At 42.6% G+C, this 17,342-nt stretch overlaps 1 long non-coding RNA gene across 2 annotated transcripts in view; it reads right to left on the bottom strand.

Annotated features, from left to right (window-relative positions):
• LOC309346243 overlaps positions 1-3,388 on the bottom strand; it is a 55,038-nt gene extending 51,650 nt beyond the window's left edge. For both annotated transcript variants that reach the window (XR_014158515.1, XR_014158516.1), the window contains exons 1-2: positions 3,292-3,388; positions 759-926 (exon numbers count right to left, since the gene is read on the bottom strand). This is a non-coding gene — a long non-coding RNA (uncharacterized lncRNA). The remainder of the gene's footprint in view (positions 1-758; positions 927-3,291) is intronic.
• Positions 3,389-17,342: the final 13,954 nt, after the last annotated feature.

Genomic DNA, 17,342 nt, shown 5'->3' with positions numbered 1-17,342 from the left:
AGTTCCTTCTGTTCTCTCTCTTCCAAAGAATGGAATGTCAACACAGAGAGAATGTGATCCAGTAGTCTCACACACTCTGCAGCACAGGAGAGAATGAAACTCCGGACATCCAGCACCTGCTTCTCTGCTTCTCTTGAACTCTTTGACTGTAACCCTGTCCAATCTTTTTTCAAAGAGGACCAGATTTGATGAAGTGAAGGGCCATGAGGGCCGCCGAAACAGCCAACCCAAGTTGTTAACCTTTTTTTAGGATTGAATTCGTTGAGGGTTTGTTTTTTTTAGGATTTTACCCCAGGAAATAAACTGCCACAGGGGCCAGATTAAACTGACTGGTGGGCTGGATTAGGCCCCCAAAATGGACTTTGGACATGCCTGATACTGATAAGCTCACAAACAAGATGTAGCGTGTGCACCATTTCATGTTTTACTGGAAAACTTTAGGTCACTGTTAGCTGGTAGGCTTGGCCTTGGGGGGAAATCCCCCCTTGAATCTGACTTATGACTTCAGCAGTGAGACTTCAGAGTGACAGTGTCATCATAATTTCACCATGGCAACCAGCTGCTTCATTTCCACTTACTTGAAAGGCAGGTCATTGAGTATTTATTTTATTTATTTATTTTTGTATGAAATATTTATTACGTTTTCCATAACTGAAGACGTGGCCACTTTCTTTCCCTTGGAATTGCATCCCTAGCATTGCATCCTCCCCCCATCCCCTCCCCAAAGCTTGCTGCACCCCAAGGCGTTTTGCACTCACCTGAACCCTTGCAGGGAAAGGAGCAGGGGACAATGGGAAGGGGCGTGGTGACCAGTCTGTTTAAACCACACCCCTTTTCCAACAGAAGCTGCAAGGGGGGGTCAGTATCCAGCACCCCCTTCTCTGTTTCTCTTGAATTCTTTGACTTTATGGGGACAAGCACAATTACTGGAAAGAGATTGTTGGTGGGACATGGCTCACAGTAAAGCAATGGGCTGTCACTGAAGCCAGTTAGGCTGCTTTACACTGACATAATGCACACTTTAGAGAGTTCCAACAACAGTTTCCCTATTCTCATGAAGAAAAGATGCCCAAAGAGTTCAAATGATGCTTCTCCATAACAGGGTTGTGCATTGTTGGTTACATTTTGACAGCAACAATATGAAGATTTACAAAACATAAGAAAAGATCCCTGCCTGATCAGACTAGAGACCGATCTGGTTCAGCGTTCTGTTTCAACAACGGCCACCTAGATGCCTATGGGAAGCCCACAAGTTGGACATGAGCACAATAGTGCTCATTTCAGTGCAGCCACTACATATGACTCCTCCACAGTATGATTACTAAAATCACCCCCTTACTGTACCTAAAGCAAATTTGTGGAGGTTCACTTGTAAGTTCTGTGGGAGCGATTCCATTATCAAAGGAATATATGTTCCTGAGTATGTTTGCCTGACTGAAAGGTGTCCTGGAAGTCTGATTTAGGCCTCTTACATGTCTGGATGGAGGATAGAGAAGGGTCAGTAAGCATGTGCAGAAATTAGCCTCCAATACACATTAAGATCTATGTTAGTAGTTCCATCCCCTTTGCCTCGGCCCCACCCACTACTGTACAGGTATTTATTTTGTGTTTTTATCTCTTATTTATATGCTATGAACCACCCTGCGAACTACAGATGAATACAGGTACAAAAATTTAATTGTTTATTTGGTGGCTGTTGGAAGATTGCCTGAAAGGAAATGTGGCCCTAGTTAAAAACCAAAATAATATCAGGAGCTACAGTTAAAACAGAGGCAAATGTGGTCATTCGCTTGAGTTAAATAATCAAGAAACTTCAAACAGTACCCCCTCCCTCTGAAATATTTCCATCTGTGCACTCTCTCTCTCTCTCATATGCACACACAAAGAAAGAGAGAGCGAGAGAGATGGAAGGAAGGAAGGAAGGAAGGAAGGAAGGAAGGAAGGAAGGAAGGAAGGAAGGAAGGAAGGACCTACTCAGAAAGGTACCATCAAGCATATGAAAGCTCTGTGTAACATTCAGTTGTGGTTCGAGGACCCGAACCCCGCGCAGTGGAATGAAACACAAGGACACGTGATATAAGGTTAATGGGCAAGAAAAGGCCACAACTTTATTGATTACAGCAAGTGAAAAGGTATTGGCTTAGGCATTGGATTACGTCAGCTGACTCCACTAACTCGGAGAGGGGTGAGTCTAAAAAACAAAGGGGGTTTATTCACCAGTAGGTGGAGCCTGTTGATGCTAATCCAACTATAAGCTCTTCCCTGATGTCACCGAGGGTCGTGCCATGGCCTCCCGCAAGCAGGCATCAGACAGAATACACGACCGCCGGATTCCTTTAACGGAATACCCAAAAATTGAAGGCACAGGCAATGGCCACACCTAGCCCTTCGACACCACGACACATTATTCCAATGCCTAACCTACCCACCAATATCACGAAAGTTGTGACGATTGCTACGAGGTAGGCGAAGAAACCAAAAAGCCAAATGCCAAATGGAAAAATTCCTACCAGGCCCCCCAGACAACCAGGGCGACCAACCTAAGGTTCATAGCAAGGCCAAAAGAAAACTGGAAACCCTGCTCTAAGGGAGTGGAGGGTGGGTGACTTGCAACGGGACGACAAAAAGTGAAGGCTGGAGGCTGGCGCCGCTGCTGTACATGTCCCCCTGAAGGCACCTGGTTGGGTGCCTGGCTGAGGGCGTGGGCGCCAGCCAGGTGAGTGGGAGGCAGGGGGCAAACGCCCCCTGCTTGAGTTGGAGTCCATCTCCTGGCCACAACCATTCCCCTCTCTTGCAGGGAGGAGAGTCTTTAATGGAGAAATAACTTCTCCCAGGAAGCAAAGACTTCTTTGCTGCTCTTATCCAAAACTAGCCAAGCCTCCCAGCAGCTGTTCTTGCTGCATTTGCAGTTTGCACATCTGATTCACACTCCCAGAAGGCAAGATACACTATTGATTAAAGATTAAAACATGATCTGGGGTTCTACTGGGCAAACTCGAAGAAACCCAGATGGAACTTTTTTTTTTTTTTTTTGCTGGGAGATATGGGAATTTCAACAGCAGATGTGACAAGAAACAGATTCTGCAAAGGCCTCCAGGTAATTCTAGCCTGTGTGTCATCGTCCCCCGCCCCCACATTTTCCACTGAGATCAACCCATTATGTGCAACCTTTTCAAAAACTCCACTTTTCTTCAACACACATGCACACAAATATTGAGACATTCCTAGACTTTCAAAAGGTATCTCTACTATTATGTTTAATATCTGGCTTCCTCTAATAGCAGACTATACCTTCAAATCACTCTTCAGGGACTTGCTTTCACTTAAGACTTGACATTCTCTTATTGCTTATTTCAGAAGCGGCTCAATTTAGACCTAGTAAGAAAAGCAGAACAGTTACTCACCATTGTGTTTTAGTCAAGTTCACAATAAGGGAAAGTGGCTTTCAGCAAAGCCACGATACTGCCCAAAAGCATACATTTAGCTTTGAGTTAAGTCTCTCTCTCTCTCAATCTCTCTCTCTCTCTCTCTCTCTGGCATCATTGAGTAAAAGAGATGAAATTATGAAAGAATTGTGTGCTAAGAGGTCCAATAATAACCATTCCATTATGGCTTTATATTCCTAATCAGCACCTTAAAAAAAAGCTTTTTATGGTTGTTGCAGTGGGGAGTAGAGAAAAGAGAAGATGCCCCCAAGAGATGTTCAGGAAAACTAAGACCTTCCATGTACCTTACAATCATGCTCTGCTTTGAGCTCTATTGCAATTATCTCTGTAAATCAGCTGGTGGCAGCTTTTGCCCGGCTCCTTCAAAGTGGCACTCTTTTTGCCTTCACACTTATGTACCTTCATTTCCCCCTTCTGTGACATCGTCACATAGCCAGAACTCATTTTGTGACCTCCTTTGGAATTCTCTTTTTACTCCAACTCAGTTTTTACTTCAAACCATCATCATTCTTGCCCCTGCTCTCAATTCACTTTGCTTTTTACAGTGTGACATCATCACATGGCCAAAAGTTATTATATGCGACAATGTCGTTGTTTCTACAAAGAGGACTGAAGTTAAAATTTTAAAATACGGTATGGAAGCGTTTAGCTGAGAAAGCTGTAAACATTAGTGAACAGTCATGAAAGTGTACCCTTTTTATTATCTTTGAAGAAACACTTTGCCCTCACCCAAGTCCATAAAAACTCTTTTCCCCACCCTACACTGAAAATGTTCCCCAGAAAATACTTTACTCAGTCCAAACTTGTTCCTGTGCAGTTGCTCAAACTCTGTGCTGAAATAATGTAAGAAAATGGTTTGACTTCACAATAATTTACTTAGGAGGATCCCAGCATACTACACAGTGAGATCACCCATGTGGAGGCAGACCAATGCAAATGGCTATTTCTGTTAGTTATTTATTGAATCATGACAACACTTCACCCTACTGAAAGCCCACCATTTATTGAAGTTTTTTTTTTTTCTCAAGGGTTGTGCTAAAATCACTGCAAATGACAAGGACATGAGTTACATTTCAGAGGTGGAATCCAATGAAGCACTAAGTTAAAGTCACAGAGTGGTAAAATGATCCTGCTAGTGAAATGTTTTGCACAAGTAGAACGTCATTGTTGCACGCACGCACGCACGCACACACACACAAATGCATAGGCAGGTTGCTGATTACTTTGTTGCACAATAGATTGTGCAATCTGTTGCTCAACAAGTTTCTGCTTGTGCAACTACTGTATTTGGTGCCTCTGTTGTGCAACATTTAAACATCAAAATTTACCCACCACTACCACAAGATCCCTTGCACTAGTAGACAATGTTGCATACAGCCCACTTTGTAGAAAGGAGAGGATAAGTGATGTCATTATACACAATAATGACTCCAAAGCGCCACACCACTGGCTAGAGCAAGATTAATTATTCAGTATAATTTTTTCCCATTCTAGATAATGTGCAAATTTGCTTCAATAATATTCCTGGCATGTGTCAGGCTGTTATCACTGTTGTTGTGGAAAAATAAACACTGCCTATAAATACTTAAGTAGACAGTCCTTTTTACCCACCTTCATCTTTGAGTGAAACGAAAATGACAGGAACCATCTTATATCCCAATCACATGGGTAGTGGAGCATCATTACCAGCACATGGACTTCTTCGCTACCACTGGAATACTGTCATTAAGCAGAGGAAGAAGGATGGACAACAAAAAGAAATATTGCAATATGAAGGTGCTGGTGACAAGTTACCATAAATATTTCACTATAGATTCATATAGCCTTTTCAAGATAATCGGCTTTGAAGGCTCCTACTGGATCCAAAAAGAGAATATTTAAGTGTAAAGGTAAAGGTACCCCTGCCGGTACGGGCCAGTCTTGACAGACTCTAGGGTTGTGCGCCCATCTCACTCAAGAGGCTGGGGGCCAGCGCTGTCCGGAGACACTTCCGGGTCACGTGGCCAGCGTGACAAAGCTGCATCTGGCGAGCCAGCGCAGCACACGGAAACGCAGTTTACCTTCCCGCCAGTAAGCGGTCCCTATTTATCTACTTGCACCCAGGGGTGCTTTCGAACTGCTAGGTTGGCAGGCGCTGGGACCGAGCAACGGGAGCGCACCCCACCACGGGGATTTGAACCGCCGACCTTTCGATCGGCAAGCCCTAGGCGCTGAGGCTTTTACCCACAGCGCCACCCGCGTCCCCATATTTAAGTGTAGGCCTTGTTAAAAGACTTTTAAGAGGAATGAATAGTGTGCATGTGGATGGGGGAGGCTGGGGCATATGCTCACACTGCTGGGTTTAGCTGGAGAAGGAATGTCAGGCTGGCTGATTGAAAAAGCAAATGAAGTTTGGTTCTAAATATAAGGGTGGGGGAAGCACACATTCCATGTTCTTTTGATACTGCATCACAACATTTTGAAATTACATTCTTTGAAGTCATTCAAGAGACTCATCAGATTACTTGCACTCTCTGATCAAAACTGATATTTTTGTGTCGTGTGTTCCAGGACCAGCAAGGGGAATTTAATACATTGGAGTGTTCTCATGTGTTAAAGTATATTTTGGACTTCTACCACTTTACCTGCTCATCAGTGGCTACTAGTGATGATGGCTATATTACCTTCAGTAGCAGAGGCAGCGTCACTCTGAATACCAGTTGTAAAGGATCACAAGAGAGCTATTGTGCTCATGTCCTATATGTGGACAGAGGTATACCTAGTGTCCCTTGCACCCTTCACAGGGAGCTGTATTGGTTGGGCTTCCACCCAGAAAATATATATATATATATATTTACTGCAATAGCCACATTACAAACTACTATATTTTATGCAACCCAAGTACTTGAAACATCTGGAGTAAAAGCAAGGCAAGAAAGAAGGGCATTTTTATTTATTTTTTTGTGCCATGGTGCGAGACGGGAAGCTTCTCTCACAGTGACAGCAGCAGAGCATACTCTCCATTGTCTGAGATGTGGGGTTATTTTTGTTTGTGCGAGTGCACACACACACACACTGGGCCTGTGCAACCAGTGGGGTCCAGTTTCACCAACCCCTAGTTACACATCTGAATGTGAGATTCCCATGATCGGCTTGAAGAAAGAATGCTGGGCTTTGCAGACTTTGGTCTGAGATACCAGGGATCTTCTTATGTTCCTTATCCTTTGCACTGATGATATCCCCATATCTCTATATACCATGGGTAGAAAAACATGTGTTTCATCAGATGATGTGGGGCTCCACCTCTCATCAGCTCCAGCCAGTGCTATCAAAGGCCATGGATGATAGAAGCTGCCAGCAGCCACATGGGTCTCCCATTTCTGCTCTACTGTACGTCATTACTGTGCTTACTGGTGTCAAATGCAGATATATATTTTCAATTATAGTTGCTACACTTACTTCAATTATAGTTGTTACATTTACATTTTCCTTAACTGATCATCATGTTGGACTTCAGGTTTTCCTTTGGCTGCTTAAACGAATGTATGTTGGGAGGTAACTGAACAAGGTCCCATCCTTGTGTACTTTGGACAAGGTCTAGAAAGTATGAAGTGCCTATGCATCTTCTACTGATCTGAGGCTCAAACCTATGCATAGTGGACATACTGTGGGTTTTATCAGAATTCAAGATAACCACCAATTCAAGTGGCATGCATAGCAAGATCTGTGTGCTTCACATTCACTGAAATAATAGTGTACACTGGAAAGGCAGGTATAATTATGTTTTTAAAGGTTACTGAACAGCTTTGTGTGAAGTCATTCATAGGTCAGCTATGTCATGGAACCCATTATTAGCTGTCATTATTGTGTAAAGTAGGCTGAAGGAAGGTTTCTCAGGTAATTGCTAATGGGGGCATGTGTAATTTGTTCCACATTGTTTGATGAATGATGTACTGTAGTTTCCTGCTTAGTCTTCAGCCGTGGGAGGTTGTTAAAAAAAAGGGACTCCTTTGAAAACCCTGCAACAATGGATTTTTGAGTTTTGTACATGAAAAGCATACATATTCAACTCAAATCAAGCTAATTTTCAAAGGAGAGTGCATTCCAGAGGATTGCCATGCTTAACCTCTATCTGAGGGCCCTAACTTTCCCCTGGGTAAATGGCCATACAGCCTAAATGTTGTTGTGCTTTATAGTGACAGACACTCTAAACACAATCTCAAATTAACAAGAAGCTTGGTAAAACAAAGTACTGGAATCACGTCATGTCATGGATGTTCTCAAACATGCCTCCTTTTCTAAGGAAAGTTCAACCTTAGTTGCTTATGTATGCTTTTCATGCAAGCAGATCGATAGTCCATTGTGGCAGGTTTCCAACAAATGCATTTTAAAACTCCAGGTGATCTTGATGGTAAATGTATCATTGTGTTTCTTTGTTTTTGTTTTGCCCAGAAATATTTTGACAACTTACCCCAATGAAACACATTTGTTTGGAATTGGGATGCAGGAATATTGGCAGCCCAGGAAAATAGCAAGGATGCATACCAGAGGGCATGAATCCATGGCACCAGGGCCTGAAGGGAGTCTACCAAGCAGCTGCCTTATTCCAAATTCGACCATTGGTTCATCAAGCTCAGTCTATACTGTGTCTGACTGGCAGAGGCTCTCCAGGATTTCAAAGAGAGGATAATCCTAGCTCTACCTGGAGATGCCAGGGTTTGAATTTTCTGCACGCAAAGCTGATGCTCTATTAATATCTTACTATCCTTCCTCAAGGGACGCGGGTGGTGCTGTGGGTAAAACCTCAGTGCCTAGGGGTTGCCGATCGTATGGTTGGCGGTTTGAATCCCTGTGGTGGGGTGAGCCCCCGTCTCCTGCCCACCTAGCAGTTCAAAAGCACCCCTAAGTGCAAGTAGATAAATAGGTACCGCTTTATAGTGGGAAGGTAAACGGCGTTTCCGTGTGCAGCGCTGGTGCTGGCTCGCTAGATGCCGCTTCATCATGCTGGCCACGTGACCCGGAAGTGTCTCCAGACAGCGCTGGCCCCCGGCCTCTTAAGTGAGATGGGTGCACAACCCTAGAGTCGGACACGACTGGCCTGTACGGGCAGGGGTACCTTTACCTTTACCTTTATCCTTCCTCAATGTTGTTGGACTCCTCAGGTAGCATGGCCATCCATCAGAAATGATGGGAATTGCAGTCCAAAAACATAGCCCTTTGATCTGCATCTCTGAGTAGCTCACTACAGGAAGTGGCAGAGTTCAAACCTGTAAGTTCCCCACTTGTAGTCCCAGCAGCTGCTAGCAACAAGTGGTGGTCCTTTCTGACTACATACTCCAAGGTATACCTAGTGAATTATTTCGGTTTCTATTTGTCTCATATCCTCACTGTCTGATCTTTTGGTGTACCTTCACCCATATCAATACTGTCATAATTTTATTTTTAAGTGAAATAAACTATAGCAACTTAACAGCTAAAATATTCCCGATAGAGATATAGTAATAAATTCAGTATAACATTATAATAATCTTAGTAAGTTAAAAGGTAAAGAAAGGACCCTTGGACAGTTAAGCCCAGTCAAAAGCAACTATAGGGTGTGGCGCTCATCTAACTTTCAGGCCAAGGGAGCCGACGTTTGTCCACAGACAGCTTTCCGGGTCATGTGGCCAGCATGACTAAACCACTTTTGGCGCCACAGAACAATGTGATAAGTGCCATAGCGCACAGAAATGTCGTTTACCTTCCTGCCACAGTGGTACCTTTTTATCTACTTGCACTGGCATGCTTTCAAGCTACTAGGTTGGCAGGAGCTGGGGCAGAGCAACGGGAGCTCACCCGTTGCATGCATTTGAACCACCAACCCTCCGATTGGCAAGCCCAAAAGGCTCAGTGGTTTGGACCACAGCGCTACCTGTGTCCCAATCTCAGTATAAATTCAGTATTCTCAGTAAGAATGTTGTGGCATCAATATTTGATTTATAACGATGATTTTTCAGTCAATAGCCAATAGTATAATCTAATCTCAGTAGAGATGGTACTATTGGCTATTGACTGAAAAATCATCTTTACAAATCAAACATTGATGCCACAACATTCTTCCAGTCACAAATGCAAATGCTGACACTTTCTGATCTATCTTAATTACTACTAAAAGTAATCGTAACAGTATGGCTACTAGTCATGGCAAAGCATCTTACATTGTAGCACCCTGCTTGTGGTTAACGCTTAGCTGGAATGAAATATTCAACGCAGCAACTGAGAAATTAAAATAATAATTTATTTGTCGGACAAATAAATGAGAGACACAGTGGTATTGGTTACCAAAGCTCTGCCCTGCCTTATTTAACATACATTCAAGAGGTGTATTTTCCCCCTTTGAACCCCTAACTCCCATTGTATGGCCCTGTGAAGTATCCACTCAGTCACTCACACACTCGCTTCGTGAGGTTCCTTGCCCAGGTGAAGTCGCCTTACTGGGAACCGAAGTACTACCCACTCCACACTCAGGTCAGCTACAGATTGCTCTGTACTTTCTCACACATACAATGCGCTGGATACTTCACCACACTCTACCTCCCAACCTTTCCCTTTTCCTCCACCAGACCACCATCTGATGTACCCAACCACCTAGCGTACTCAGTTCCCCCTTACTGAGACGCAGAAGTTTGATCAAGACTTCTCTTCCTCCCAATTAATTGGAGGGCCTCAAATCCCTTTGTCCACTTACCCTTAGCTGGTTCCCCCCGGTCCGTCGCCGTAAGAGAGCAGGGTACCAGACAGACGAGACTTCCGCGTTCCCCTGGAAAAATGTTCCAGTGCGCGCTGGGTAAGCAGTCAGTGGTCCTCCCTCTTGTACCCTGCCTGCTAAGGCGAAGGGGCTGCGTTCCAGCAGACCACTTATCCGAGTCACAGAGGCACCATAAAATGTAGCACCCTGCTTGTGGTTAACGCTTAGCTGGAATGAAATATTCAACGCAGCAATAGAGAAATTAAAATAATAATTTATTTGTCGGGCAAATAAATGAGAGACACAGTGGTATTGGTTACCAAAGGTCTGCCCTGCCTTCCTGCCATTATGGCCAGCACTTATATTTCCTTAACCCAGCCCCCTTGCTCCTCCTTTGGCTGCCTCTGTCCAATCAGCCTGGTTGAAATTCCTATTGGCTGTTTGCTAGAACCAATCATAAAAGATACACCCATTTCCTATTGCCCTTTTATGGGAGATAAAGAGCTATATTTAATTGGCAAACAAGTAGCCATTAACCTCTACAAGACACCTTAATTACCAGATCACCTTTGCCCCCTTAATTCTAAAACAGAGCAGATGGCTAAAACAGATGGTGGCTAATTTTATTTTAAACAGATGTCAGAGATCTTGGGTTCACATTCTCACACATCATCAATGAAAGATCTCCTTCTTTGGAGGTCTTTAAACAAAGGCCCAACAACCATATGTCAGGAGTGCTCTGATGGTGTTTCCTGCCTGGTAGGGGGTTGGACTCGATGGCCCCTGTGGTCTCTTACAACTATATGAATCTATGAAATAAGAATCTAACATTTCTTACTTTCTAGATGCTTACTGCATTCAGACAACAAAATATCATATTATACATAACATAAATAACCTTTTAAAAGGAAAAGAAATCTTTGCAGAGTAAAAGGATCTCAGTTTAAGAAAGAAACAACTTTTTAAAAAGGCTTCCCAAAATACTCCCTCCCTTTCTGCCAGCCAGATGTTTAGCGTTTTTGACCTTTAGGCAAATGACTCTTTGTATGATGAGAGGCCAAATGGTAAAACCTTACTATTTACCTACTTCTTAATCTAACTGCTTTTACAGCTTAATTGTACTCTGCAACATGCAAGGTCAGCGACCTCACTCTCAGCCTTTTTATGACCGCAATAAACCAGAGGGGCCCTCTGCCCAAGAGCTTGCCAGCTGCCTGCTGGTTTCCTGCCGAAAGAAACATTTGAGAATTTAAGCTCATTTTTAGAATACAGGAATCTGATCAAAATATAAGCTTTGATAACAATGCAGGCTATGATCAGATGCCTCAACATGACTTATCAATAATAAAAAGCTGTCTGAAAACTGATGTTCAGATATCTCTTCTTAGAACTTGATATAGTGGACTGGAAAGACTTCAATATTCCTACAGCCACAAATAGAGAATATTTATACAGAAATAGCAACTTTCTAGTGCTTCACAACCTATCTCCGGGAATCTCCTAGACATCTGAAATCACAGGAAGTTTCTAACAGATAGTGAATACGGTTAGAAATTTAAACTTGACCTCCTAGATTCCAAGGTATTGACACTGATTCAACTTGTTACTCATGGCTCCCATTTTAAAAGGTGGTGACTGAACTACAGGCTGAATCCATATCATGCATGAGATGAAATAGGCTGATGCTTATGACATGCCATTATCTATGAAATGGTTAAAATGTCACAGAATCTTTTTGAATAATTGGGATACAGGTTGAACTTTCACACTAGCAATTCCCAGGCTAAATTGATTTATTCATCCCTCCACCCCTTATTTTCGTGCCATTTCTACAGCATCTTTTAAATGAATGGTCTACAGCAACCTGTAAACATCAAACACAGCTCTATCCAACTTGCTGCAACAATATATTATTTCATTTTTGGTCAAGCCAAGTTAATGACGCCTTTCCATCATGATCATTTCATCCAGGTTGCACAGAATGAATTATAATGCATGCAGGCCTTAAGGTATTGCTTTTCGCAGCTTAAAGATTATACCACAGGATAATTTATTATTTCAGCTCTCTTTTGCTTATTTCTCTTCCCCTCCCCCAAAATTGAATGGGGACATCAATATGATGAATGTCTTGAATGGATCAGAAACTGTCCACATCACACATATTTTAAACAATGTTGGATGGAAATGCAAACAACTTACCTCTTAGACTATTAACAAGCAGTTCTTAAAAAGTAAAATGCAAAATAGTTTGCAATATCAGAGTATTTGAAGATGACTTATGCTTGTTATTGAAACCTGAGTCTATACATAATCTAATCTAATTTGTTAGACAACTTGGTTAAGACAATGCTTGACATTAACGTTCATGCTGAAAATATTAACTTATATTAAATTGCTGTTGACTTGTTGATAACCGAGGCTATGAAAACAAATCAATTAATGTAGTTCAATCTGGCATACCATATTTTTTCATGTATAAGACGCCCCCCCGTAAGACACCCCCTATTTCTGGGGACTCCAAATTAAGAAAACACCCCTCAGCACTACCCATGTATAAGACAAGCCCCCATTTTAAACTTTTTTTTGTAAAAAAAAACCCTAGTCTTATACACGGGAAAATATGGTAATCACAATGAGGTGCAATAGATTTTATCAGAACCTTAATTCTGATAAACCTTAATTCAAACCAGGAAACCTCCATTCTTCAAAGGAGTCCACTGGCTGCTCTTGTTTCCTTTTCTCCAGAGGTGTTTCTCCTTAGGTAGCTCTCATATGGAGCTTGCACTCAGAAGGAAGCAATGGTGAAAATACATTGTAATTGGTATCTCAACAAGAAAAGACAGCAATGTGTGGACAAGGATGGAGGAATCTGTTAGTTTTGGGTTTTTCATTTCCCCAGTATTCAGTTCTCTCTATTTCCTTATCAGTTTGCATTTCAATTAATATGTGCAATTTCTCCAATATAATGCATTTTGTACACTAACTTTGCAAAAGTGCTTGTTTATTTACTTATTTAATAAATTTGTATACCGCCTTTCAGCCAAAGATCACAGGGCAGTTCACAGCATAAAAATACAAAATGAAAAGTACGCATTGAAGCAAAAACAAAATAAACCATTAACCCCAGGATTGGTATAATATGCTCAAATCATCATGTCCCAGTGAGTAAGCTGGCTGCCAAATTCTATACCAGCTGGAGCTTCTGAACCATCTTTAGTGGCAGCCCTATCTATAATACATCAAAGTAATCTAACCTAAGAGTTACAAGAGCATAAACAACAGAAATCAGGCTATCTCCGTCCAGATGGAGGCGCAACTGGGACGCCAGCCAAAGCTGATGGAAGGCACTCCAAGCCAATGAGGCCACATGAGCCTTGAGCAACTGCAGAGGATCCAGGAGTACCCCCAAGATGTGTAACCCTATCAAGAACAGGCAACCTCCCATTTTTATTTGCTTTTCATTTAAAAAGGGGACAGGAAGAACTGCCTTCATTTTAATTTTGGTCTTACAGTTTGGGCAGATCTGATTGGCTTTGCAAACTGTGATGTCATAACAGCGGCTAGATGATCCATTATTGGCTGGATCATATAGCTAACTATTGGATATATATAGAGAGAGAGAGAGAGAGAGAGAGAGAGAGTCAAAGCAACTGCTAAAAGCTGTACTGAAGTGGAGCAAAATGGTATAAAAATGGCAATATGTTTGGGGATCTGAAACTCCCCTTTTCACTCTGGAAATATATGCCCACATAAATTCAACCCAGCCCTTAAAAATATTCAACATCACTTTAGGAGAGTATATTGTGCCTAGCACTGTTTTGTGAGACTCTTTTTTTGCGGCAATTCTAACTGCTGTGTGGATATATTTTTTGAAAGCTGAGCCCACATAAATGTAGTTTGTGAAAGTGGTAGTCCCCCCCACCTCCAACTCCGCCACACACACAGCTGAGGTATTCCTTCTTTATCACTGTGAGTGACATTTCTTTAGAAACTTCTCCCTTGGGGAATCATTGCAGGAAGGGCATTTTTCAGCCTATTGTAGAGTGTGTGTTGTTGTTTTTTTTTGGGGGGGGGATATATAGAAATATTGCCGTGCTGGGTTGAAATGATGGGTTAGCTGTTTTCATTCTGCTAACCATATTGCAGAACAATGGGAGTTACATATTTTGGAATGTTGGGTCCTCCTTCCAATCCTAGTCTCTTACTCTTAAAAACAATGAGGCTGGAGAGGAGAGGGCAATAACTTCTGATGACCTGGGATAAATGATGCCTGGAGCACCCCCAATCTGTTCCTTTATGTCAGGGATGGAAAATCCATGGCACTCCAGATATTTCCTTGGAAAATGCTCATGGCTTATCTCCTTGGTAGAGCACATCTAAATGCTGCAGATTTAATCATTGGCACTTATAGGTAGGGATGGGAAATTCCAGTCATTGCAGGCCAGTGTGGGAACCTGTGCCTATTCACATATTGCTGGATTTCAACTCTCATCCAACCCAGCCACCATGACCAGCGGTCAGGGATGATGAGGATCACACTGGCTGCCAGGAACGTGGCCCCCCAGGATGCAGCAGAAGAGTCAGCCCCAGAAATTGAACTAAGCGAGCAAGGGGCCGACTCTGCAGAGGAGAGCTGTCTGTCAGAGTTTAGAGAAGACAACCCAACCCCCCTCCTTCCCATGGAAGACACTGCCAGCTCCCTGGGAGAGGAAGAGTTGGAAGTCAGCCAGAGCATTGCCAGGCAACCAGCAGATAAGCCAGAGTCAGGGGCTGTGTCTTCTGGGAGTGGGGAAGAGACAGGCCAGCAATTCAGTCCCCGCACTAGGAGATTAGAGAAGCTCAGAGAGCAGTGGAAGGGAAGGAGGAGAAAGGTGAGACTTTGGAATTCTTCCTTCTGGGGGAGGGGGGGACAACGAGTCAGATTGAACAACTACTGTTAATGAGAGCACCCTGTTCACCGTGCTCTGGGTGTATTTTCCTTGTAAATAAACTTATATAAAAGTGCTGGAGAGTCCTTGCTGCTTATCAGGATGCTTGCCTGCCAGTGATTGTTGGATTGGTCACCTTTGCTTTATATGAAAGCTGTAATATACCAGGTCAGACTGTGTGTCCATTGAGTCCAGTACTCAGTTGGTTAGAGCATTCTGCTAATGCCAAGGTTGCAGGTTCGATCCCCATATGGGATAGCTGCACATTCCAGCATTGCAGGGGATTGAACTCAGCATCCCTCTTAACTCTATGATTCTATGATTCTACTTGTGTCTTCCAGTTGTTGAGAAACCCCCATCCAAGACAGCCAGCAAGGATAGTTGATGGTCAATGACTGCCAATGGCTGGAGTGATACAGCTTTCCCATCCCTGCATTATTTGTGTGGATGTTTACTCTCCATTGTATCCCACTCCTTGATTCTGTTTCAGCTTTCAACTAGAGAGGTTCTGTTCACATGTTGCATTCAATGAGTGTACAATGTCTATACGTGTGTACACAAATAGTTGAGCAGTACACTGAAATGTTATCCAGTTTGTTTGGTTATTGCATTTGTATCCCACCCTTTTCTCCAAGGAACTTAAGGCGGTGTACATGGTTGTCCCATTTCTCATTTGAACCCCAGAATAGCCCAGTGATATAGGTTAGGCTGGGGTAGCGACTGGCTCAAGGTCTCACAGTGAACTTCATGGCTGAGTGGCTATTTGAACCCTACTCTCTCAGGTACTAGTCCAACACTCTAACCTCCTCCCCACATTAGCTCTCATCATGTAACGTTCAAGGGATGTACAGTTGTTGATCTGTACAAATTGAGATATATACCGAACACTATATACGGAAGAGAGATAGAAAGTGAAAGTGAAACCCAGGTTCCTTCTGGCCTCTTACTATAGTCAGTATGACCTTGAAGAAGAGATAACAGAACCAGTTTAACCCAGCTGTACTAAGCTTCTCTGAGGGAACCTTCTGCTTGTTTCTTTCACACAAAGAAGCTTCCAGAGCCCTTTTCAATTTATCAGAATAGGAAAGATGTCACCAGATCAATATTTTCTACATCAATAAATGCAAACTGGCAATTTTAACCCCTTTTTCTGTGCCACTTGCTTTCCTTCTCCACCACCAAAATAAAAAAAGTAAGAACCAGAGATCCTGAGTCCTGGATTTCACCACTAGGACTCCAATTCCCTCTCATTGCTATGGATTTTGGAATAAACAAGGAGGAGGTCTACACTGTCCTATTCACCCTTCATGTTCAAGCTGGTGTGAGATTCGTGAAGCATTATAACAGTTTATTTGCTTAACAAGAAGGATAAAGCTCCCAATTCTGATTACAGTGGTGCCCCGCAAGACGAATGCCTCGCAAGACAAAAAACTCACTAGACGAAAGGGTTTTCCGTTTTGGAGGTGCTTCGCAAGACAAATTTCCCTATGGGCTTGCTTCGCAAGACGAAAACAACTTGCGAGTTTTTCCGACTTTTTTTCCCTTCCCCCCCTTTTTCTAAGTCAATAAGTCGCTAAGCCGCTAATAGCCGCTAAGCCGCTAATAGCGCTAAGCCACTAAGCCGCTAATGGCCGTGCTTCGGAAGATGAAAAAATCGCTAGACAAAGAGACTCGCGGAACGGATTATTTTTGTCTTGCGAGGCACCACTGTATTCTTCTTTCATTTCTCTGGATGGCACAAAAATCTGCTGTTCCACAACCTTGGAAAGTGAAATCGTGGTGCTGCAGAAAGAGAGCTGGGGTGGGGGGGAGAGAAATGTTGACATTAGTCCTTTATCCAGGAATTGGAGATTGTGCTTGTGATGGTAAATGAGAATTTTAATAAGTTAGTTTTAAACTGTATATATTTAAGAAATCAGAAAAATTTCATGATTTCATCAGAATATGAATATACAAAATTTTCAACATCAGAAGTTCAGGTAAAAAATATCTCGGATGTAAATCAACATTGCCATCATACCCAAAGGAGTCTCAAGACACAAAGATTATTAATAAACAGGTTATATTTATAAAATATAATGAAATTAGTGGATCAGAGAATAGGCCTAATTAACTAGATTAAGCAAATCAAATTCTTGAGGGGAAGTGAGTTGCAATAAAATGGGAGGAATTCTATCCCTGCAATCTCCTGGACATGTTTAAAGCCACATGCTGTGGCTACACAGCAAGATTTGGAAACAACACTCAGTGTGATGCAGCCTC

This window comes from Podarcis erhardii (assembly GCF_964252035.2).
Source record: "Podarcis erhardii genome assembly, chromosome: 7".
Taxonomy (NCBI): Eukaryota; Metazoa; Chordata; class Lepidosauria; order Squamata; family Lacertidae; genus Podarcis; species Podarcis erhardii.
This window is presented reverse-complemented; position numbering and strand designations above follow the sequence as displayed.